The following is a 26,151-nucleotide window of genomic DNA, read 5'->3' on the forward strand; positions in this document are numbered from 1 at the left end:
TAGAAATAATATTCAGGTCTTTCAGTTATGAATGGTATCTAGACTTTTGAATTAAAGTTTGCAGTCAGAATGATACCATTTTGGTAGTAAAATAAAAAATTGCGTTTTCACTTTAAAAAAGCCATTCATTTTCTACAGCAACATCATCTTTTCCTTTGTTTAAAGTTTAGTCTAATCCAGACTGACTCAAATTGCTACATTGACACTTTGTATCGTTATGAAAGTTGCTAGCAATATTAGGGCCCAGAATTCATATGGTGAAGTAAAACTTGTTTATGTCCAAAATGAGCTCACAGTGGGTGCCTGAATAGGTAAGTCCAAGGCACACCTAATATTGGGCCCTGGGCCTCATTATCATTCATCCGGCAAGCTGTGGGCATTTAATGGACACTTTATGGCAGCTCGTCAGAGGAGAAGCCTCAATTACAGGATTGATGTGTCACTGGCAGAAACCCTCAGGTAAGTCCTTGAACAGAACTGGGAGAGGGGGGTAACTGGGAGGGGAATGATCAGGAGGGAGGATAGCGGGGGAACTATCAGGAAGGAGAGTGGCAGTGGCAACAGGGGGGCAGAGTAGGCAGTTGAGGTCATGAATGGAGGGCCACAAGAGGTGGCTGGCAGCAGCCCTCGGTTTCAGGAGGAGCATTCCTGCACCTCCAAGCTTCACATTTTGCTAAGTATTTTTTTAAAACCTACCTTTTTGTTGTCGGTCTGCAGTAGTCCTTTTAAGGATTGTCTATGGAGCCTTTTTCTCAGTGCCGATATGTGGTTATGAGGGGTGGGGGTGGGTGGGGATTCAAAACAGGCAATAGGCCTCTTATTTTCATATGCAAAGGAAGTAATGCCTGTTTTCAGGTGTGCCATTCGATGCCTTGTTTTTACCAATATAACAGATATCACACTTCTGGCTTGTAATGAGTGTGTGCTTCCTGCCCACAGCATTGGAGGTTTAGGTGCCCTTTTCACACCTGAAAATAGGGTGCCGCACCATTGAATTTCTAGGCCAATGGCACAGCAGGCACTTAGAATAGTTAAGATGAGAGTAGAAAAGGAGAAAAAGTAACAGGCCCATCAATGTGCTTTTTCCAATGACCACATTCAGCCTGTCTGCTCTATTCAATTTACTGAGGGAAAATTTTGTATAAACATTCCCTGATCTCCAAAAGCAATCAAGAAAATGCAAGAATATTTGTCCATCTCCACCATTCATTTATAACCCATAGACTATCTTCCTTCATCTCCAGCATGACAGGAACCAACATGTCCCATAAAGATTTACTATTGGTCTAATTCCATCCCAACTGAAAATATATGTAAAATAAAAGCAAAATACTGCGGATGCTGGAAATCTGAAACAAAAACAAGAAATGCTGGATTCACTCAGCAGGTCTGGCAGCATCTGTGGAAAGAGAAGCAGAGTTAACGTTTCGGGTCAGTGACCCTTCTTCGGTAATTTGGGAGAAGGAAAAAGTTCCCTTTAATCTGCTTCACCTCTGTTTTCAGAATGTAACATTTCGGTGTCTTGTTGCTACTGGCCTCATACTGGTATTTGTGAAATGTGATATGCAATCAGCAAACTGACAACGGTGCGTTCTTCCAGCTTGCATGAGGATCAACAACAGAAATATATGTACTTGAAAGCATAGGCAAAGCTCCATTTCCCAAATAGTTAACTTTAGATTGGGAGCATAGGTGGGAACCTCTGCTTTCCCAGAATATTAGAACATTTCTGTACAAAGTATCTAAAGTACATAAGGTCATAAAAAAATCCAGAGTGAAGCCATTGAGGTAATCAAGCATGCTCTATCAGTGTCCTTATATGATTATTTTGTTATGAGCTTCCCTTTTATCCTATCTCTTGCTCCCTTATTTTAGGGACCATTCATTTCCTTCCCCAACCTCCAGTGGGGAAAGAAGAAAAGCAGTGTTGTTAAATATCCCTGTTACACTCAAAGTCAACTTTCAACATGCCAATCCAATTTCTTTTTCTCTGGGGGTTTATTCACCTGCTAAATATCTTGTGGGAAAGGTGTTCATTAAAAACATCTAACCTTGCTTGGGATTGTGAATGTTGTACTTTGCCTTCCAGTTCAATACTCACTGTGCATTAAATAGCTTGTTTCTTTCCACCTCATCTGTACCTTTACCTATTTTGATGACCTGTTCTCTTTTCTCCTTCATGGGATGTGAGCACAACTGGCAAGGCCAGCATTGGTGGCCCATCCCAAATTGCCCAAGGAAAGATTTTTGAACCGCTGCAGTCCATGTGGTGCAGGTACACCCACTGTGCTGTTAGGGAGGGAGTTCCAGGTTTTTGACCCAACGACAGCGAAGGAACGGCAATATAGTTCCAAGTCAGGATGGTGTGTGGCTTGAAGGGGAACATGCAGGTGGGGAGTTCCCATGTGACTGCTGCCCTTGTCCTTCTCAGTGGGAGAGGTCGCGGGTTTGGAAAGTGCTGTCAATGGAGGCTTGGCGAGTTGCTGCAGGGCATCTTGTAGATGGTACACACTGCTGCCACTGTGCGCTGGTGGTGAAGAGAGTGAATGTTTAAAGTGGTGAATGGCTTGCCGATCAAGTGGGCTGCTTTGTCCTGGATGGTGTTGATCTTCTTGAGTGTTGTTGGCCCTACACTCGTCCAGGCAAGTGAAGAATATTCCATCACATTCCTAGCATAAGCCTTGTAGATAAACGGTGGACAGGCTTTCAGAGTCACGAGGTGAGTTATCCGCCACAGAATCCCTAGCCTCTGACCTGCTGTTGTAGCCACAGTTTTTGTACGACTGGTCCAGTTAAGTTTATGGTCAATGGTAACCCCCAGGATGTTGACGGTGGGGAATTTAGTCATGGTAATGCTGTTGAATGGGGAGTCAGTTAGATTCTCTCTTGTTGGAGATGGACATTGCCTAGCACTTGTGTGGCACATATGTTACTTGCTACTCACCAGTCCAAGCCCGAATGTTGTCCAGGTCTTGCTGCATGCAAGGCATGGCAGTTCCAGGAACTGCCAGCCAATCAGCAGGCCGGCAGTTCTTCAGTCCCAGCAGCACCACCAGGAGCAGTGGCCACTGCTGGGACTGCACCCAGCGAGAGGAGCAGCAATGGAGGAGGCCCCGGAATAGAGATCAATTGGCTGGGCCTCAGCGAGGTGGAGTGGGGGACGGGTGGTTGGGGGCTTCAGCGGGGGCGGCTTGTGCTATGTGGGGGCCGTCTATAGGGCACAGGGTGCCCAATCATGAGGGCAACACCCCAGCCTGCAAGGAGGCCGCCAGACTGGGCAGCCTCCTCTACTGGTGAAATGTCTATCCGCCACTGGTAATATACCAGCGTCAGTGGGAGGAGGCCCTTAAGTGGCAATTAATTGGCCATTTAAGGGTGCTAATTGGCCTGGGGTGGATGGGCCATTTGTTACCTCTCCCGCTGCTCTAAATATTGCAGTGGGGGCGGGAAGGCGACAGAACAGCAACCCCCCCCCCCCCCCGACCTCCCACTCAATTTTACGCCACCGCATCCCACCCCCCACCCCCACCCCTGCCTCCAGCCTGCTCCTGCGGGGCTGTTAGATTCTGGCCAAAGCCCAAGCATTTTCCATTTTTCACCACCTTGTCTTTTGACACCAAGACAGTTTTTTTTTTAGTTTTTAGTTTTAGAGATACAGCAGTTCTCAATCCATTTAGGCGAATTGTCAATTATGAATCGTAAGCTTCCTTGCTAGCCTTAAATGAGGAACTCTGTCAAACATTTTTTTGAAATTCAATTAAACTACAGGGAAGATTTTTACCTACACCGCTTAGGTGGAAACCTGGTGGGGCTAATCACATGCTCTTTATAAAACCTGCCTTATTTTCGTTCTATGGAATTCAATGGTATGAAATCAGGCAGGTTCTATAAAGGATGTGTGATCCATTCAACTAAGTTATCACTGAGCTGGTGAAGACAAAAATCTACCCCTACATCTACTATGTTACCTTGTTCAGTTACTCCTGAAAGAATTTTAGTGGCTTTGTAAAGCATGACCTATTCAATGAAAGGTTTTGCAATTATCTTCAGCATGCTATTATTAAAGCAAGTTTCAATTGAGCTAGCTTGCCATCAATTACATGAACCTAAAACCTCTAAAAAAATTTCAAAGGTGGAACTTTGGCAATTATCTTAAAAAGAAAAGTAAATTATATCCACTGGCTCATCCACGTCCTCTAGCTAGTTATTTCTTCAAATAAATTTATCAAGCTGACTATTGCTCATAACTTGTGTAACTCTTTAGCTGAACACGGATCTAATGTTCTCTTATAATCCCAAGCACTTTCTGCCTTTAAAATAACTGGCCTATAATTGCTGCATTTGTGCCCTAAAGTACAGATTTTTTCCTTACATTACAAAATCAAGGTGAAGTGCCAAGAGCCATAGAACAGGTGGCAGAGTCATCATGGTTGAAATTAGTAAAAGAGATGATGTAAATTAGGAAGTAGTGACTAGGTGAGGACACAATTGGGCTTCAAAAGTCTAAAGATTGGAGAAGGATGGGGAAAAAGTATGATTAGGGCCTTGATATTATCCTTCACAGCGGGAGAGAGTCGGGGAGGTGTTAAAAAGTGAACTATGTGGAACATGACTCAAACCCGCAGCAATTTTTATGATGGCAAATATCAGAGCACCCGAGTGCCCCACTGTGGAGAGGTGGAACACTTATTAACCAAATATAAATTGGCCTTTTACAGTGCAACTGGGAGCCCGATTTGAAGTTAACTTCAGCTGCACATGTTTCTCAGGGAAGGGAAACTTGGCAGTGAAACAGAAATGGGAGCTGTTGGCTCCCCAAGGTAAACAGCTGTTACACTACTCTTTGTGGGTCAGGAGAAGCAGGAATGCTCCCCACCAGGCTCCTCAACTGGCAAAACCTTTGGGTTCCCCCAGTCCTGCTGTCCAGCCTGCTCTCAGCCCTCCCAATTACAGGCCTCTCCACATCTCACTCTCTCGATTGTTAATCTCCCCACACAACTCCAACTCTTCTGATTGCCGATCGGAGTTTCCTTTTTCCCTTCCATTCTGTTTGCTGGCTATTCCCTCTCCCTTTTGTCACCCCACCCATCCCACTTGATTGCTGCCTGGAGCTTCCTTCCTCCCTTCCCAATTGGTGATCTTGCCCCTCCCCCGATTGCCAGGGACCATTCTCAAGTATCCTTCACTGTGGTCTCCAGCCACTGATTTCCCTCCCACCCATTGGCTAGGCTGTCCAATTGGCTGGTTGCTGGGTGGGAGGTGGGTCTACAAGATGTTAATAAAGTTCTGCCGTTATGATCGACAGGACTGCCATGACCCCAGCCTTGATGGGTTCTTCGGCTGCTTTTGGCCTCACTCGTACGCTCCCATAAACACTGGGGCCTAGCAGTTCTAAAATTTTAACCACGAAAATGTCATAGAACTCGCTGTGACTCTTGATCTCACCACAGTAAATATATAGTTTGTAAGATGGCATCTTAGGAAGAATAGAACCACAAAGTTTGAGCACTGACCATAGTTTGAACAATAAAATAGCAAAAGATTGTGACAGAGGGAGAGAGGTTGGTTATCAAACACATTTTATTATCCTGTTCCAAGGGTCTGAAGTTTTACCAGGATATTGAGTTCCTTCATTTGTCAATGGCATTAAGTTGCCCAGTGTATGTAGAATTGTGCACAGAGTGAAAGCTGTGTTCTACTGCTATGCAGCACAATGTTCAAGTACACAGCACAACATTTCTGTCAGCTTAACTTGGGTCACAGCAATTTTGCCTATGGGTCAGAAAATTGGGGTCTAAACTCCATATAAGTGTTTAAGTTCATAATCTAGGTTGACACACCAGTGAGTACTGAGGAAGTTTTCCTTGTGTCGTGGGCAATATTTCTTCCTCAAACTTTACCACCAGAGAATACCAGATCAACTGATCATTCCTATGGCTACTTTTTATGGGAGGTTACTGATGCAGAATGGTTGTGTCATTTGTTCATGTAACTGTCAAGGCACTTCAAAAGTAATTAATTGCATGAGATGTTTTGGATATGATAAAACACTAAACAAATGCAAGTATTATTAATTACAGTATTGCATTAGGCTGTACGGACTTGCTGTAACCTCTGGGACCTGAATTTGTGTTCAGTATAGTGTGGTTGTCACTATTAAGAACACTAAAAATGAGCAGTGTGGTGGCATGGTGTGTTGTGTATTTTGCTGCTGTGCTACATTGTCATAGGACACTGACTCACATATCCGTTTGGTTTCACACATACGGAATTCCTGAGTTCCAAAGGGAGATATTTAACTTAGGTATATGGAAACAGTAAAACAGCAGTGCAAGTCAACAGACAATGCTTTCCTGCACCTCTTAAGCGAAGAGGCAATAGAATGTCAATGGCACTCCCTACAATGTTGATTGAAGAAGGTTGCTAGCCTAAGGAAATCTAAAAGCATGGGGAGAAAAATTACATTATTTAATGCTATTTTTCTCTCCTTCATGAAAAGCCTGTGCACCACAGTGTTAATAGGCTATTTGACCATCTGGTCAAACCTGCCCTTGTAATCACCCAATTTCCAGCTAGGATCCCTGGAAATGGATTCCTCCCTCCCCTCACTTCCAGCTTCTGCACGCTGAGGATAAATATATCGCTACTCACTGATACCTCAGCAGAGATCAGGGATCTTTTCACAGACTATTGATTAATTCTTGAAGCTTCCAAGCCTGTATGACTTAGGGCCAGACCACGTGATGCATTTTCCCATTGAGACACAGAGGCACTGATTTGAGGGGCTGCATTTTAAAAGCCCACCGCTGAAATAGGCAGCGGGCGGAAAAATTTGCAGCCCACACACACGGGGCCCACGTTGTGGAGGCGCCACGATTCAAAACGCGGCGGTTCATTGGCATGGCCAGGGTGGCCACCCCTCCCCCCCTCCCCGATGACATGGAGGGGGCGGGTGAGCCATTCCCGGCAACAGCGCCAATGCGCAGGCACCAGCTCCATTTTTAAAGGGCTTACAGCCCTCAATGAGCATTTGAATTTTAGAGGTACGGTGTCATTTAAGCTTTTAAAAATGAATAAAATAAGTTTTCCATGCTCCCCCACACCCCCCCCCCAATAGCATTACACTTCATTCCTGCTCTTCTCCCATCCCGGAATACCGTGAAAAATTGACTTTCCCCTCCCACAGAGTTTGGAACGTTTTCCTTTACCCCATCCTTTCACCCCCACGACCAATCTGAAGCATTTTAACCCCGCGCACCCCTCCCACACAGAGAAAATCACCTCCATCCCCCTTCCACGGTGTCGCGCCTCGTTTCCCCAAACGGGGATTTGAAGGTGCGCCATTGCTAGCCGCCTGAATGAAGGTCGGTGTGGCGAATAAGGAGGCGATGGGACCTTAATTAAATCAGATGGGTAAATTAATTCAAACATGGAAATCATGGTCCCGTCGCTGAGCGGTGGAGCAGCCTCCACGAGGCCTTACCGCCGCCGAGATTGGTACGGAACCTGCCAGCGCGGGGTCAGTGGCGGGCCTCCTCTGTTGCTATCTTCATTCCCCACCCCCGCCACCTATCCCAGTGTCAGAGAGCCTTTAAAATCCAGCCCGAGATGTTTAGCTAAACTAATGCCCCCTTTATACTCTAGAGTTTACCACCAATATGAAGACTGATAATCCACTCATCGCCTCTGACTGCAATGTTTCACTACATTTTTTTGGTAAGATGCCAGGGTAAAAATGTGACATTAAATCATCTATTCGGGTTTGATGTTAGTTATGAAATTACTAAACTTCAAACCTCAGAAGACAACACAATGTCAAAAATAATACATTTGCAAATTTTAATGGCCTTCAGAATAACTTACAAATGTTTTATTTTTTTTAAAAAGGCGACAAAGCACAGCTCATTCACACTTCATATTTATTGTGGAAATCCCCACGTGTTACTTTCAATGTACTTGATGAAAATGTAACTTTCCGTTTCCCTGTGGAAACATTCTGTGTTTCTGAGAGGGCAATAGCCAAATATTGCTGTGGTAGGGCATCTTAAAGCATCTGCCGTTAGACATGCCCCTGCACTCTTCAGCTCAAAGAAATGTTGCCCACAAAATTGCTGAAAGCATGAGCTGATAATGGCTCAGTGAGGGTAACAGGACAACTGGGACCTGAGGCAACCAACAAAGTATCTTCTTAACCAGCAAAATTTAAGGATTAGAAAATAAACAGCTGAATGACTAGGAAGGAAGGTGCATTAAAGGAGGAAAATTTAATGTCAAATTGGGTGCAGAAAGAGAAATATGGACAGGGAAAAACGATTGGATTGAGAGATAAAAGACTGAAAGCAAAAGTAAGAAATAAAATTTAAAATTTGACGTTTTTAAAATCTGCCCAAAAATCCAAACCCTGGAGGAATGAGATGCCACTTGTAATATTTAATTTCCAGTGCCAGAGAGGTTGATTGGCAGTAATTAACAATAATCACATTGTTAAAAGTGCACTTGTGCTACTAATTACGGTTCCTGAATATCTGTTGTGGGTTTAGTTTGCATCTATTGCACAAATATAGCAACTTCATGGCATTCAAATGCATTTCAATGGTGAGGCAGACACAGAGCTAACAGCAGATCAATGTGACTCAGACAGAAATTTTCGGATATTCACATGTAACCGCAGACCTCCTTCTCGCCTGAAGTTACTGCATGATTTAAGCATAAATGATGGTGAGTGCCATCAGCCTCACTGTTATTTTGACAAAAAATTCTTGCCCAATAACATGAATGAAACTGATGTGAATCATTCACACAGTGGCTAGCAAGATGGATGGCTGGAATAAAGGTGTGAGCTGTGGTCGTTGAGCATCTTACCATCTGGAAAAAGGACAGTTGAAAAGCTCTGTGATTTAGATGAGGTCACTAAACCATCAGGGATTGTGATTCAATGTGTTTACTGATGTTGAAAATACTTCCTTCTGTGTTGATCGGAAGACTTTTGGAAAATAAACTAATAAAATGTCAAGAAAAAGATTTTTCCTCATGGCATTCTGAAGTACATTTGCAAATAACATCTTTTACTTATATGTATTCTCTTGTCTAAGGACTGAGGGTTTTTTTAATATAAAAGCAGAGGTGATACCTAATAATAATTTACAAGAACATTGACGGCTGTTAGGATTCATTTGTTTTAATACTAACAGCTAATTGACCTTTCCTCACTAATCCTTAAAATAAACCACTGAAATGTAAGAACATGGCTTTAAAAATTGAGTGGACATTTATGCAAAGTAGATTGACATTCTCTGCCTACTTTGTGTTTTAAGGTAAACAATATTATTTAACCTTCAGTAATCAAATTCACACAATGACACAAACTTTCCATTTTATTAATGCCAGTGCTTTACCTTCAGTTGCCCAATTTGTGGGTGTATCCTGTATTATTTTAAGCAGCTTTGTCGAGCCCACACAATAAATAATACTAATGAGTAAAAAACATATGTATACAGTAGGTCTGGCACCTAAATGTATGTCATGTTGGTTAAGTGACGGAAGATTATGAGAACATTTCAGTGTCTATCTGTATCTTTGTATTATTAAGCAGGTGACTATGAAAGTTTCTTGCTGCAATATGTTAGAAAAATAATGAATTGAGTTTCTGTGGACAAGTGAAGAAAATAAGGCAATTAAATCAAAATTTCCAGAGTATCAAATGCAGATATTACCTAATGATATTTAAGCGTAGGTAGAGAGAGAATGGATTATTATAAATAAAGTAGAGATAGAATGGATTATTATAAATAAAGTTGCAAGAATAGAGTTTGAACTGTTGACAACTGATATTACCTGGAAGGCTCCAGCTACAAGTATTTACATATTTGACAGTGATGTCTTGTTACATACATACTGATACCTTCAGAAAGTTGAGGCACTATGATGCCCTGAGATTGCTGACTGGGGTGTAATTATTACAAGTCGATTAAAGATTAACTGCAGTGCATTACCAGAAAACAACAGTACATAACATAATTAGTCTTATAGTGTTAATGGTCTCTTCAAACTACTAGCAAAGATCAGATGTCCACCAAAGCTGCTAAGTATCATCACCTCATTCCATGACAATATGAAAGGCACAATTCAGCATAGCGGTGCCTCATCAGACCCCTTTCCTATCCTGAGTGGCGTGAAACAGGGCTGTGTTCTCGCACTGACACTGTTTGGGATCTTCTTCTCCCTGCTGCTCTCACATGCGTTCAAATCTTCAGAAGAAGGAATTTTCCTCCACACAAGATCAGATGGCAGGATGTTCAACCTTGCCCGTCTAAGAGCGAATACCAAAGTACGGAAGGTCCTCAGCAGGGAACTCCTCTTTGCTGACGATGCTGCAGTAACATCCCACACAGAAGAGTGTCTGCAGAGACTCATCGACAGGATTGCGGCTGCCTGCAACGAATTTGGCCTAACCATCAGCCTCAAGAAAAATTCAAACCCTGAAGGAATGAGATGCCACTTATAATATTTAATTTCCAGGGCCAGAGAGGTTGATTAACAATAATCACATTGTTAAAAGTGCACTTGTGCTACTAATTACGGTTCCTGAATATCTGTGGTGGGTTTAGTTTGCATCTATTGCACAAATATAGCAACTTCATGGCGTTCAAATGCATTTCAATGGTGAGGCAGACACAGAGCTAACAGCAGATCAATGCGACTCAGACAGAAATTGGGACAGGACGTCAGAAATGCTCCATCCATCAATATCAGCGACCACGCTCTGGAAGGGGTTCAAGAGTTCACAACCTAGGCTCAACTATCACCGGTAACCTGTCTCTCGATGCAGAAATCAACAATTTTCACACACTCTCTTGGCCAGTCTGGACATAGCAGTGGAAGCTTTTCCCATGCGCTTGTTGATTTCTGCATCGAGAGACAGGTTACTGGTGATAGTTGAGCCTAGGTAGGTGAACTCTTGAACCACTTGCAGAGCGTGGTCGCTGATATTGATGGATGGAGCATTTCTGACGTCCTGTCCCATGATGTTCGTTTTATTGAGGCTGATGGTTAGACCAAATTCGTTGCAGGCAGCCGCAAACCTGTTGATGAGATTCTGCAGACATTCTTCAGTGTGAGATGTTAATGCAGCATCGTCAGCAAAGAGAAGTTCCCTGATGAGGACTTTCCGGACTTTGGTCTTGGCTCTTAGACGGGTAAGGTTGAACAACCTTATGTGGAGGAAAATTCCTTCTTCTCCTCATTTCTGACTTAAATGGGCAACCCCTCATTTTTAAACAGTGACCCCTAGTTCTAGATGCTCCCAGAAGGGGAAACATCCTTTCCACATCCACCCTGTCAAGACCTTAAATGTTTCAATCCTGTCGCCTCTTACTCTTCTAAACTCCAGCAGATACAAGCCTGGCCTGTCCAACCCTTCCTCATAAGGCAACATGCCCATTGCAGGTATTATCTAGTAAACCTTCTCTGAATTGCTTCCAACACATTTACATCCTTCCTTAAATAAGGAGGCCAATGTTGTACACAGTACTCCAGATGTGGTCTCACCAATGCCCTGTATAACTGAAGCATAACATCCCTACTTTTGTATTCAATTCATCCTTGCAATAAACATTACTTGCTGTACCTGCATACTAACCTTTTGCAATTCATGCACTAGGACACCCAGGTCGCTCTGCATCTCAGAGCTCTGCGATGTCTCACCATTTAGATAATATGCTTATTTTTTATTTTTCCTGCCAACTGGACAATTTTACATTTTCCCAAATTATACTCCATTTGCCAGATCTTTGCCCACTCACTTAACCTATCTATATCCCTTTGTAGCCTCCTCATGTCCTCTTTACAACTTACTTTCCTACCAATCGTTGTGCCATCAACAAATTTAGCAACCATACCTTCGGTCCCTTCATCCAAGACATTTATATAAATTGTAAAAAGTTGAGGCCCTAGCACTGATCCATGTGGCACACCACTTGTTACATTTTGCCAACTGGAAAATGACGCATTTATGCCTACTCTGTTTCCTGTTAGCTAGCCAATCTTCTATCCATGCCAATATGTTGCCCCCTACATGATGAGCTTTTATTTTCCGCAATAACCTTTGATGTCAGTGTTTTTTTAACCCAGCTACAGTATTAGCATTTGGTGTTCAGGTTTCCCAACCAATTAGCGCAAGCAGGCTTGGTGATGACCCCATGATTCTATTTCAGCTAAAGTATTTAAAGGGAACCTGCTAAGTTAAGTGGATAGCGGCAGGTCTTCCACGGGATCAAGGACCTTGGCGACCGACCCTACCCAGCTAATCAGAGGCAGGCAGCACTTTAACTGAGCAGCGCCAATGCGGAGCACCGAATAGAGGCCTAGGAGCGGCACTGGACCCAAGCTACAGGTAGTTCAGGGCAAGAGGGGTCTTGTGGGGTCGGGGTCATTGGGGAGGGGTGTGTAGGGATGTCGGTTGCAAGGGCAGGGAGGGTGGCTCCCAGTGGGCCCCTCCCCCTGCCTGATGCCAGGTCCCTCATTCAGGCACCCCACCCAAGACAGCAAGCAACCAGCATGGGTTTGCTTGGCATTCTCCCTGTGTGACCACAGGCCTGCCCACCGCTGGGCTAATTGCGACAGCAGAACGTGACCCTTAATTGGGCATTAATTGCCCACTTAAGGGCCTCAACTGGTGGTGGGCAGGCTTCCCGCCCCGGACTAAATTTTGGCGGAGGTGGGAAGATGGCGTGGTCATGCCCCCCCGCCGCCACCATCCCACCTGATTACATGCTCTCCCCGCCTCCAAACCCACTGTGGGGAGAGCATAAAATCCCCCCAAAGTGTTTCCCCTCTCACCCCTTGCCACCCCCATTCACCTCAGTCACTGCCCCACATGCTGCCTCCAGTCCCAATGGCCAAGACTGCCCCTGCACAGCTGTGGGTGAGATAGTCTTTGACGTGGCCCGTACAGTCTCCAAAATCCAGAGGATGGTGGCCAAGAGCATCTCAGCACTCAGAGCAGGGGAACAAGCAGCCTGCCTCTGGCCCTGCTGAAGGCACAGGGGTTGCATCATGAAGGAGTAGTCAAAAAAGGAAGAATAAAGATTTGTAGTTGCACAAAGGTATATACATGGGTGTTTAACACAATGTTATATTGTTGAGTTTCTGTTTAATTTTTCTGTAAGATTAAAATTATTTGTTTGAACCATTTTGTTGTCTTGCCTGTTTTTGCCTGCTACCTGCCAAATGGGCTGCTCACTTCAGATGAATGATAACACAAGAATTAAAGATGAGCAATGGGTGTCTGTGGCAGAGATGCTTTGTTGATTGTCGGACTACTTTGTGTTTAGGAATGGTCAGGGGCAAAGTGGGTTCAGAATTTGGCTGCCAGCTGGGTGCACTGCTTAGTCTAACTTAACTGTGCCAGAATTAGGTCATTCTGGGCATCCCGCGCAGCTATGCCTGCTGCTGCTGGTGCCCTCCTCACATCAACTTGCTACCCCTCTGAAGAGGGAGAGTGCTCAGCACCTTCTTCCTCCTGGAGCTCCAGACCTTGCTGCTGTGCTATGTTGTGCAAAGTGCAGCATATCACTATCATTCTGGATACCTGCTGGTACACACTGAAGGGCACTTCCAGCTCTGTCCAGGCATCTAAATTGCATCTTCGGCATTCCAATTGCTTGTTTAAAGACAGCTGTCATGGTCAGGTGGCTTTGATTGTATCTCTCTTAGGCAACATTGTTTAGGCTCTTAACAGGCGTTATCAGTGAGTAGCCCTTGTTTCCAAGGAGCCAGCCAGTTTTTCTGCTTTGAAATGTGAATATCTCAGGGAGGGTGGACTGGCACATAATGAAATCATCATGGCAGCTCCCTGGGAACCTTGCACAAGCATACATGATGATCTTTCTGTGATTGCACACGAGCTGAATATTGATGGAGTAGATGAAAACTCCGAGATGATTGGGGCCACCTTGATTGCCACCTGAGGACCTGTGGGAAGACAGCCAGAGCTTCAAAGCCCACTCATTCTGATTGGCCTCATCGGTTGTAAAGTGCACGCAATTCCCAGTCCTGGCAAACATGCCATCAATTACCTGTGAGATGCATTTGTGGGCAACAGATCATAAGAGTTTGCAAATATCCCCTGCAGATCTCTGAAAGAAGCCAAAGGTGAAGAAATTAAGGGTGCGGGTGACTTTGACAGCCACTGGTAATGTGTGTCCGTCAGGCCCGCTTGGTAGGACATTTTCTTCCAGGGGGTTGCAAATGTCAGCGATCACCAATACCCTGAGCCTTGTGGGGCACTTGTGCTTAGACATGTCCAGGGAGCTGATCCTCTACCTGTAATCTCTGTGCTGGGGGTATCACCTCCTGTGAGCTGCACCTCTGTGCTCATCCCCTCTCTCCTGTGGAGCAGCAGGTGGGTGAGAAGAAGATTGCTGCTCCTGCTCATCTCAGTCCTCATCTGAAGTTCAGGGTAAAGCTGCATAAGTAGCACCTATGCTGAAATGATGTTTGACAGATGGGAAGTGTAGATCAGATGCATAAAACTCCAAAGTAGTAGAAATGACCTCCAATGTAGGGGAAACCAGAGTCTCAGAACAAGTCTTGTAAGCAAAAACCTTTCACTTAAGCAAGGAAGAAGGTGTGATGTCTGAGTCCTTATATGATTTTTTTTGCCTGCCATTTGCTCAGCCCCCTCAATTCCCACTGTTCTCTCACCTTGCTTTCACTGGCAAGTTCCAGGAAACCCAGAAAATTTGTGCACTCTAAGTTGAATTCCAAAAGCTCAGTTAAATAAGCCTATTTTAAACTTATTTAAATTGCAACCTGTTACAATTCAGATAGCCAGGCAGTGAAGGATTGGAATTGGAGGCCAGTCTTTGTATATTTGCAGGCTTTTATTTAAAGAGACACTATTCATTTCATGAACCTCCAATCTAACAACCACAGTTTCAGCCTGCTCCTACATATATGAGCATAAGTGAATCCCTAGTTAATGCTCACTACCTGAATACAATTAAACACCCAACTGACATACAATTAACACAACCTGACTCTCCCAAGGGGATTTCTCGCACGTAGCCAAGCATGCTGAGGTTAAAGGCAGAAGTTGGTGCGTTTCAGCTGGCTTCCCGATATGCTATCAATGTCAGCCCTTTTAGCCAGCCACCTGCTCCAAAACTTTTCTCAGATAAAATTCCGCACCCACCCCCCCAACCCCAACCATTGTGGGAATGTGGGTCATGGGACTCTGAAATCTTGGAGTATTTAAAATATAGTTGAATGTGTGGTTATTTTAAACAACATAGGCTCCCCCACTATATATTATATATTAAGAATTCTGACAGAGTTGCAACAATCTATTCAGAACTGTATTGAAAGTTCCTACGTCCGGCTCTATTTTTGTGACCCCATTGTACTTTAACCTGATGGTACTGGTGAGTATGAGCTCTCTGTGATTGTGTGACTGGATGCCTATCACCCTGTATAAATAGTTTTATGTAAATTGTCCTACACCCCCACTTTACAGCAACTCAAATCTGTACTGTCTCTCTAACGGGCAGCAATCGGTTGGAATATCTTCTTCCTTCACAGCATTTAATATCTTCTCCCTACAGAGCAGGATTTTATGCACACAACCATTTTGCAGCACTTTGTTCTCCTCCCATAAGGAACACCACCATCTACTTTGAAGATCAAACTTGGAGAAGTCAATCAGAGAAAAGTAAAATGATAAGGTAAGTTTAATTGAAACCGAAAAGTGTGACAGGCAGGTATGATGGAAATAGCATGATAGGAGGAAGTAATTAAACATACGAACATACATTCAAGCAGACTTACTAGGAGCAGGAGTAGGCGATTTGGACTTCAAGCCTGCTCCGCCATTCTGTAAGATCATGGCTGATCTGTTTGTGGACACAATTCCACTTTTCTTCCCACCCCTGATACGCTTTGACTCCCTTGTTTGTCAAGAATCTGTCTACCTCTGTCTTAAAAACATTCAATGACTCTGCCTCCACCGCTCTCCGGGGAAGAGTTCCAAAGTCTCATGACCCTCTGAGTGAAAAATTTCTCCTCATCTCTGTCCTATATGGGAGAGCCCTTATTTTTAAACTGTGTCCCCTAGTTTTAGTCTCTCCCACAAGGGGAAGCATCCTTTTAACATCCACCCTGTCAAGTCCCCTCAGGATCTTATATGTTTCAATAAGATCACCTCTCTAAACTCCAATGGATACAGATCCAACCTGTCCAACCTTTCCTCATAAGATAACCCTCTCATCCCAGGAATCAGTCAAGTGAACCTTCTCTGCACTGCTTCCAATGCAATTTTATCCTTTCTTAAGTAAGGAGACCAAAACTATACAGAATACTCTAGATGTGGTCTCACCAACTGTAGCATAACATCTCTACTTTTATATTCCATTCCCTTTGCAATAAACGACAACATTGCATTTGCCGCCTGTTGTACTTGCATACTAACTTTTTGTGTTTTGTGTACTAGGACACTCAGATCCCTCTGCATCTCAGAGTTCTGCAATCTCTCTCCATTTAAATAATATGTTGCTTTTCTAGTTTTCCAGTCAAAGTAGCCTAGTTCACACTTGTCCACATTTTACACCATCTGCCAGATCTTTGCCCACTCATTTAATCTATCTATATCCCTTTTCAGACTCATTATATCCTCTTCACAACTTACTCTCCTACCTACATTTGTGTCATCAGCAAAGTTAGCAACCATACATTCTGTCCCTTCATCCAAGTCATTGATATAGATTGTAAATAGTTGAGGCTCCAGCACTAATTGCCTGTGGCACTCCACGAGTTACAGTTTGTCTACCTGAAAATGACCCAAACTCTGTTTCCTGTTAGCTAACCAATCCTCTATCCATGATAATATGTTGCACCCTATACCATGGGCTGTTATTTTGTTTAGTAACCTTCGATGTGGCACGTTTTCAAATGCCGTCTGGAAATTCAAGTGCACCACATCCACAGGTTCCCCTTTATCCATGTTGCTTCTTACTTCCTCAAAGAACTCTAATAAATTAGTCAAACATGATTTCCTTTTCACAAAACCATGTTGACTCTGCTTGATGATTTGAGATTTTCTAAACGACCTGCAATAATAGATTTCAGCATTTTCCCTATGACAGATGTTAAGCTCACTGGCCTGTAGTTCCCTGCTTTGTGTCTTCCTCCTTTCTTGAATAGTGGAGTTACATTTGCTATTTTCCAATCTGATGGGACTTTTCCAGAATCTAGGGAATTTGGGAAAATTAAAACCAATACATCCATTATCTCAGCAGTCACCTCTTTTAAAACCCTAGGATGAAGTACATCAGGACGTGGGGACTTGTCAGCTTTTATTTCTAATAATTTTCTCAGTACCCTTTCCCTGGTGACAGTACTTGTTTTAAGTTCCTCTCTCCCTTTCAACTCTTGATTCACAATTATTTGTGGGATATTATTTGTATCTTCTACAGTGAAGACAGATGCAAAATATCTGTCCAATTCCTCTGCCATTTCCTTATTTTCCATTATTAACTCCCCAGACTCATTCTTTAGAGGACCAACACTCATTTGACTTACTCTTTTCCTTTTTAAATACCGTTAGGAACTCTTACTATCCATTTTTATATTTCTGACTAGCTTTCTCTTGTGCTCTAATTTCTATCTCCTTATTATTCTTTTAGTCATTCTTTGTTGTTTTTTATAATCTGTTCACTCTGCTGACCTGCTACTACTCTCCGCTGAATTATATGCTTTTTCTTTCAATTTGATACTATCTTTAACTTCCTTAGTTAGCCACGGATGGTGCGTCCTTCCTTTCCTTTCTTTCTCACTGGAATGTATCTTTGCTGAGCGTTATGAACTATTTCCTTAAATGTGTGCCACTGCATTTCTACTGACCTATCCCTTAACCTAATTTACCAGTTTACTTTAGCTAGGTCTGTCTTCAAACCCTCATAATTACCCTTATTTAAGTTTAAAACACTAGTCTTAGATCCACTGTTCTTACCCTCAAACTGAATGTGAAATTCAATCATGTTGTGATCACTGTTACCTAGGGGCACCTTTTCTATGAGGTCATTAATTAATCTTGTCTCGTTACACATTACCAGATCTAGAGTAACCTGCTCCCTGGTTGGCTGTAGAACATGCTGCTCTAAAACTGTCCTGAAAACACTCCACGAACTCATCTTCCAGGATACCTTTGCCAACCTGATTTGTCCAATCTATCTGTAGATTAAAATCACCCATGATTATCGCCGTACCTTTCTCACAAGCCCCCATTATTTCTTCCTGTATACCCTGTCCTACAATGTGGTTACTGTTAGGGGGCCTATAAACTACTCCCACAAGTGACTTCCTACCTTTACTATTTCTTATCTCTACCTAAACTGATTCTACATCTTGATTTTTAGAACTAAGTTCACCTCTCTCTATTGTACTAATGTCATCTTTAATTAACAGAGCTACCCCTCCACCTTTTCCTAGTTTCCTGTCCTTCCGAAATGTCATGTACCCTTGAATATTCAGGTATCAGCCTTTGTCATCTTGCAACCATGTCTCTGTAATGGCTATCCGATTATTTCTATTTCAGCTATCAATTCATTTGTTTTGTTACGAATGCTATGCGCATTCAAATACAGAGTCTTTAGTTCTGTATTTTTACTATTTATGCAATCAAGTAATTGTTACTTGAGAGGAGGTGAACACATAAAGAAGTCTTTTATGATATTATAAATAGATACATTACATGTAGAAAATATTTCCTGAGTGCGATTCAATTGGTTGGCTTTGTGCAGATATCAGATGGTACGTTGTGTGTAGTGATTTATAGATCTGTAAGGATCACAACTTGTATCACATTTTCATGTGCATTTTACACGTGCTTTTTGTGAAAAGTAGCTTGTAACCTTACTGTCCTGCCAGTTTTGTTGCACTGTTTCTAAAGTTCAGAAAGATTTATAGAACAAAAATTATATTTTCAATAAAATCTGTTTACATTTTCCTAAGAGCGATTGGGATCAAGTACATGAGCACTGTTTACATATTGTGTTAACACGGACTGTTGTGATGCCGAATGGTGGTTCTCCAATTTGTACAAATTAGATATCAAACCTATACAAATGATGCAACTTAAGAAACATAATAAAGAACCTAAGGAAGCATACAAAAAGAAAAAAGAAACTGCTCTCTCCACAGACCATGCACAATCGACCTTATCACGGACTCTTTCCCTAGCTATTTAATCTCCTGAAGGAACATTCTGCATAAATACTTTCTAGTTCACAAAGGTAATCAGTCATAACTCCAGATTATTCATCCATTCTTCCATTTCTACTATTCCACCTGGTGGCCTAGTGGTTAAATTATGGTGCCATCATTACTGCAGCTGGGGTTTAGGGAATATGACTTTTCCATTGATGCATTTAAGGGGAAGCTAAAAAATGTACATGGAGGAGAAAAGAATAGAAGGGCATGTCAATAGAGTGAAGAAGATGTAAGTAGAACTGGAGGATGCTGGTGTAGAGTATAAATACTGAGATAGGAACATAGGAACAGGAGTAGGTCATTCAGCCCATCGAGTCTGCTCTGCCATTGAATACAATCATGGCTGATCTTCCACTTCAATGCCTTTTTCCCACACTATCCCCATATCCCTTTATGTCATTGGTATTTAGAAATCTGTCAATCTCTGCTTTAAACATTCTCAATGACTGAGCTTCCACAGCCTTCTGGGTAGAGAATTCCAATGATTCACAACCCCTGAGCAAAGAAATTTCTCCTCATCTAAGTGGCTTACCCCTTATTTTGAAATTGTGTCCCCTCGTTCTAGACTCCCCAAACAGGGGAAATATCTTACCTGCATCTACCCTGTCTATCCCTTTAAGTATTTTGTAAGTTTCAATGAGATCACCTCTCATTCTTCGAAACTCCAGAGAATACAGGCCCAGTTTCCCCAATCTCTCTTCATAGGACAGTCCTGCCATCCTGGGAACAAGTCTGGCGAACCTTCGTTGCACTCCCTCTATGGCAATAATATCCTTCTTAAGATAAGGGGACCAAAACTGCACACAGTACTCCAGGTGTGATCTAATCAAGGTTTTATACAATTGAAGCAAGACTGCACTTCTCCTGTACTCAAATCCTCTTGCGATAAAGGCTAACATACCATTAGCCTTCCTAATTGCTTGCTGCAACTGCATGTTCACTTTCAGTGACTTATTAATGAGGACACTCAGGTCCCTTTGTACATCTGCACTTTCTAATCTCTCACCATTTAAGAAATACTCTGCACATCTATTCCTCCTACCAAAATGGATAGCCTCACATTTTTCCACATTATATTCCATCTGCCATGTTCTTGTTCACTCACTAAGTCTGTCCAAATCCCCTTGAAGCCACTTTGCATCTTTCTCACAACACACATTCCCACCTAGTTTTGTGTGATCCATGAACTTGGAAATATTACATTTGGTCCCACATCCAAATCATTGATATACATTGTGAACAGCTGGGGCCCAAGTACTGATGTTTGCGGTATCCCACTAGTCACAACCTGCCAACACGAGAATGACCTGTTTATTCCTACTCTCTTTTTTCTGCCTGTTAACCAATCCTTAATCCATGTCAGTATATTACCTCCTATCCTATGTGCTTTAATTTTGCTAACCAATCTCCTGTGGGGGACTTTATCATAAGCCTTCTGAAAATCTAAGTATACTACGTCCACCAACTCCCCTTTATCAATTCTGTTAGTAACATCCTCAAAAAACTCCAACAGGTTTGTCAAACATGATTTCCCATTCATAAATCCATGTTGACTATGTCAAATCAGATCATTATTATCCAAGTGTCCATTTATCATATCCTTTGGAATAGATTTTAGCATTTTCCCTACTGCTGATGTAAGGCTAACAGGTCCCCTGTTTTCTCTCTCCTTCCCTTCTTAAATCGTGGGGTGACATTTGCTACCTTCCATTCTGCACGAACCATTTCAGAATTTATAGAATTTTGGAAGATAGGAACATAGGAAGATAGGAACAGGAGTAGGCCATTCAACCCCTCGAGCCTGTCTCGCCATTCAATGAGATCATGGCTAATCCGCAGCCTAATTCCATATACGTGCCTTTGGCCCATATCCCTTAATATCTTTGCTTAACAAAAATCTATCTATCTCAGATTTAAAATTAACAACTGTTCTAGCTTCAACTGCTGTTTGTGGGAGAGAGTTCCAAACCTCTACCACCCTTTGCGTGAAGAAGTGCTTCCTAACATCTTTCCTGAACGGTCTGGTCCTAATTTTTAGACTATGCCCCCTAGTTTTAGAATCTCCAACCAGTGGAAATAGTTTATCTTTAGCTAGTATGTCTTTTCCTGTTAATATCTTGATGATTACCAATGCATCCACGATCTCCATAGCTACCTCTTTCAATGCTCTGCGATGTAGAATTTCAGGTTCCAGGGACTTATCAACCTTCAGCCCCATTAATTTTTCCAATATAACCTTCTTACTAATACTAATACTAAAATATTTAAATGAATGTAAATTAATGAATTAATGACCTGCCTGCTCCCGTCAGCCGTCCCACTGTGATATTCAGGTAGGTTGCCAGGACTCCTGAGTCTTCGGATCTCTGTTCGGGGGAGGGGGGAGCAGGTAAGATTTCAGGGCACAGGGGGAGTGGGATTAAACATTTCCGATTGGTCTAGTGGGTGGTGGGAAGAGGTACAGTTCATAGTTTCTAAACTTTGGTGGGGGGGGTTGGGTGGGGGGAAGGTCAGGATCATAAGGTAAGTTTTTTTTGGGGGGTGGAGGGCAAGTAATAAATTGTTTAGTTATGGGGGGGGTGGTGGGAGAGGGGCTTGAATCTTTTATTAAAGTTTTTAAATTAAATTTATACTGCCTGTAACTTTAAAAATTAAAATTCAAATGAAGGGCTTGAAGCCCTTTAAAAATGGCACCGGCGACTACGCAGTGGCACCAGACACTGTTGCCAGGGACAGAGCACCTGCCCCCTCCATGTCATCGGGGGGGTGGGGGGGTGCTGTCTGCCCCAGCCATGTAAATGAGCCGCCGTGTATAATATCGCGGCGGCTCCGCAGAGTAAAAGCCGTGCTTGCGGGCCCCCATCTGAGCAGCTTGGCACTGAAGATCCACTCTTCTTCCCGGGGATCAGCGGCGAGCCAGTGAAATTCAGCCCTAGATCTAAAATAGCCTGTTCTCTAGTTGGTTCCTCAACATACTGCCCTGGAAAACCATCCCTAACACACGCCAAAAACTCGTTTTCCACAGCATTTGTGCTCATTAGGTTGACACAGTCTATATGTGGATTGAAGTTATCCATGATTATTGTATTGCCCATGCTACATACTTCTCTAATCCCTGATTAATACCATGTCCCACACTACCACTGCTGTTTGGTGGCCTATAAACAACTCCTACCAATGTTTGATGCCCCTTCCTGTTTCTTAGCTCCACTCAAACAGATTCCGTATTTTGTTTTTTCGATCTGAGATCGTCCCTTATTAATGTACTGATCCCATCCCTTATTATCAGTGCAACACCACCTCCTTTTCCTTTTTGCCTGTCCTTCCTAAGTGTCGAATATCCATCAATATTCAGTTCTCAGTCTTGGACACCCTATAGCTACGTTTTCGTAATGGTAATTAGATCAGACCCGTTTACCTCTATTTGTGCCTTTCAATCATCTACCTTGTTGCGAATGCTGCATGCATTCAGGTAACCTTAACCTTGTCGTCTTGACATTATTCTGCTTTCTAAGCATAATTGATGCTCGCCTTTTTTATGCCGCCTTCTACTGTCGCTTGCTACTTTTCGACCTCCTGTTATCAGCTTTACTTCCTTCCAATTTGAGCTACCCCTCAGGTTCACATCCCCCTGACAAGCCAGTTTAAACCGTCCCCAACAACATTAGCAAACCTCCCTGCGAGGATATTACTTCCGGTCCTGTTAAGATGTAGCCCATCCATCTTGTACAGGTCTCACCTTCCCCATAACCGGTCCCAATGCCTCAGAAATCTGATACCCTCCCTCCTACACCAATGCTCCAGCCACGTGTTCAATCGATCAATCTTCCTATTCCAATGCTCACTTGCACGTGGCACTAGGAGTAATCCTGAAATACTGCTCTTGAGGTCTTGCTTTTCAATTTCCTTCCTAACTCCCTAAAATCTGCTTTCAGGACCTCATCCCTCTTTCTACCTATGTCATTTGTACCAATGTGGACCACGACCTGTGACTGTTCACCCTCCCCCAGAGGATGTCCTGCAGCCGCTCCCTGACATCCTTGACCCTGGCAACAGGGAGGCAACACACCATCCTGGAGTCACGTTTACTGCCGCAGAAGCTCCTGTCTGATCCCCTGACTATCGAATCCCTATCATTATTGCTCTTCCACTGTTCTTCCTGGGGCAGTTGGGGCCTGTACAAGATGGACGGGCTGCACCTTCATAGGACCGTAACTAATATCCTATATACCAGTTGGGCTAAATGGCTTGTTTCTGTGCTGTAAATTCTATGTAATCCTAGCCTGCTCCTCTCCAGACATGCTCCTCTGCTGCTTCAGTAACATAGAAACCATCAGTCAGCACAGAATATTGAAGTGGGTTACTTTACATCATAGCTTTTACACTCCATATGTCAACCTATGGGGCAGTAACATTTTGAAGTCTTTTTAAAAGTGTTTTTAGTTTCTCCAGAAGTGTCAAGCAGAAGAAATCTCCATGAACACATTTACAATGCATGCATTCAGAGACCAGAGCAAGTTTTCCCCTTTGATCTGATACAGAATATATTATGATATATGTCGATTTAGAATATATTATAATCTACTTTCTTCACTTAAATTTGCAAAATTTGAATTGAAATTAGGTGAAAAATGGCTCTTGTGCTGTTTTATTTCAATTTCAGATTTCAAATTACTGGATAATATGAAAAATTACCTCTAACGTATTGAAAAAAACTGTGCTAGTACTTCTTACTGTACTGCTCTGTAAGTGTTTTAATGGAGACCTAACGTTGACACCTTTCAGTATCAACTATTTAATTTTTTTCCCCGCATAATAACTTAACCTCTGAGGATCTGAAATGCGCCTAGGGTCAATTCCTTTAAAACAATGAAATTGCTACTAGCATTGCACTGCCTTTAGCTACAGAATGGAAATATGACAAAGACAACAGACAAAATTGAGACACCTGAGATGAAATGCAGAATGAGAATAATTATAATATAATTGAACTGGATAATAAGTTTTTGCTTCTTTGTTTACATCCTCAACTCCTGACGATGATGGCTAATCTTGGTGTATCATTCTATGGGTCAGTTGTGGCTTAGTGGTAATAACTTTCTCTATGAGACTGAAGTATCTGGGTTCAAGTCCCACTCTCTGAGCACCAAATCTAGTCTGATATTGCTGTGCAGCATTGAAGAAGTGCTGTCTTTTAGATGAGGTGCTAGACTAAAATCTTGTCTGTCCTCTAAGGTGCACATAAAAGATCCCATGGTGCTATATTAAAGAAGATCAGCGTAGATCTCCCTGATCAACTTCACTAAACAAATTATTTGGTCATTATTACAAACCTTGCTGTGCTGTGTTTCCTACAATATAACAGTGACTGTACTTCATTAGTTGTAAAGTGCTTAGGGATGTCCTTAGGTTGTGAAGGGTGCTATATAAGTGCAATTTTTTTTTAAATGAGTGCTGGCTACCCTTTACTATCTTGTTGAAATGGTCATGTATGTCTCATTTGTTAGTCTAGAATGCTATACATCCATGGAAACTATTTTGATGACGTCTATAATTCATAGCACATACCTTTCTTTTGTTCATTGTCTCTTTATACAAACACAGAGAACCTAAAACATCTTGATTCAGGAGCAATTCACACCAGTTTGTATCCCTAACTTAATTATATGCTCTGACATTGTTTAACACCAGCAGTTACAATAGTACATATTAATCTCAGGTGCCTGTCTGCTATCCTTAGATCCAGCATTACTCAGCTGAATCCTACACAAAAAATACAGTCAAATGACAGTAACTGGATAGGGGCCAGGAAAGCAAAATCTGCCTGATTTTTCCATTCAATAGGCAGAAGACACTCACCCCGATGGTGTTCCTGTGTACTGGTTGACATCAGCTACTACACCACATGGTGCATTTGGCTACTGAGACATCAAACAAGGAACAATCATTTTAAAAGGGAGAGAGAAGTAAAAATCAAATAGACTAATACTTAGCACAATAAATACAAAAAATTGTATTATTTGCCTGTGTAATTAACATTTACAGTATTTCAGGTATCTATTTGTAAACCTAACCTGCAAAGTATACAATGTAGAGCTAATTACCATGTCTCACTTTCAGCACAATTTTTTCAAAGTGTATATGATTTCTAAGGTAAATTAAAATATATATATATCTGATTTACATATACAAATCAGTGATGTTTTAAGTTACTGATGGTAATGTGCCAAAAGTGAATCTCCTCCACCACAGTTTTGTACTTCGCACTTTTGTACAGAATGGAACAAATTTCACTTTATTTTCTTCCCCAGATGTAAACTCCAACATCAAAAAAGTGATACTGGTGAAATACAACTTAACAACTAGTAAAATAATTTAGGATGAATTTCAATTATCATCTGTTTCATTAAATTTGTCATACGTTTGTGATCTTAAATGATTAATATGCTTGAGAGTTCAATCAAAATGCTGCAGAAACACACAAAGACTAGTGTGCACTGATCTGAATTAAACTAGGCTCGGTATTCCGAGGACTTTTATGAAGTACTCAGTAATACCAGGCATTCTACCTATCCATGCATTTCACTTCATTTAGTTTTTGAGATAAAAAGATCAACTGTTGATCACCCCCACGAGATAGATAGACGAATGGACGGACGTTCCATTACACACAATGGTAAAGCTGTATAGCATCTTTACATCAATTACATAACATTTGCCTGTACTCTGAGGAAAACTAGCTCCAGATACATAAAATGAATGATTTTACCCTGCAATTGTTCTAATCTGCCGGTGTCAGTAGTTAAGAAGTAAAGGGGAGTGCCATTGGCAAAAGTAAAAGATGATTCTATGATGTGTATGTTGTTGCCAAGGTGTAGCACATGGATG

Source organism: Heterodontus francisci, chromosome 9 (genome assembly GCF_036365525.1).
Source record: "Heterodontus francisci isolate sHetFra1 chromosome 9, sHetFra1.hap1, whole genome shotgun sequence".
Taxonomy (NCBI): domain Eukaryota; kingdom Metazoa; phylum Chordata; class Chondrichthyes; order Heterodontiformes; family Heterodontidae; genus Heterodontus; species Heterodontus francisci.